Source organism: Penaeus monodon, chromosome 23, assembly GCF_015228065.2.
Source record: "Penaeus monodon isolate SGIC_2016 chromosome 23, NSTDA_Pmon_1, whole genome shotgun sequence".
Taxonomy (NCBI): Eukaryota; Metazoa; Arthropoda; class Malacostraca; order Decapoda; family Penaeidae; genus Penaeus; species Penaeus monodon.
Window position 1 is genome coordinate 4411798 of NC_051408.1, and position 719 is coordinate 4412516.

A 719-nucleotide genomic window follows, 5' to 3' on the forward strand; every position below is an offset into this window, starting at 1 on the left:
ATACATTCTAAAAGGCGAAATAAATATCATAATACTATTCATTTTATTAATATCATAAAAAATATTCTTAAAAATAAATATACATGGCTATACATTATCAGATTTAATTTTACATCTAAGTTTAAACATCATCAATATAATCTCAGGATAAAATACTGAAATTGATATAAAATGCTCAGGAGTTTAATTACATAATCACAATGAATTTGATTAATATGACTGAAGTTTACAAATAATAATGTCGAAACGCTAAAAAAAACAATGTACACATTTCCCAATAAAAATCCTAAAATATCCTAACCATCCATTAATAAAATTACAAAATTTGAAGACGAATCGAATCCAAATTCAATAAAATGATTCGATTCCAAATGAAAGATTAAAACCGTGTAAGCCATAAGGTCGGGAGAAAAAAATGTTGTGTTGGTCGTTAAAGAAGTTGCAAGGTTTTATGAGCAAGTGTGTTTATGAGTAGAGCGTTAATGAGTAAGATGCCTGTGAGTAAGAGTGAGTAAAAGTGTCTATGAGTAAGATATCTGTAGAGTAAGAGTGTTTTTTAGTAAGAGTGTCAATGAGTAAGTGCTTATGAGTAAGATGCCAGTAAGAATGGTTATGAGTAACTGTCTACGAGTAAGAGTGTTTTGATTAAGATGCCTGTGAGTGAGAGTGGCTATGAGTAAGAATGTTTGTAAGCGAGTGAGCTAATAGTGTCAATGAGC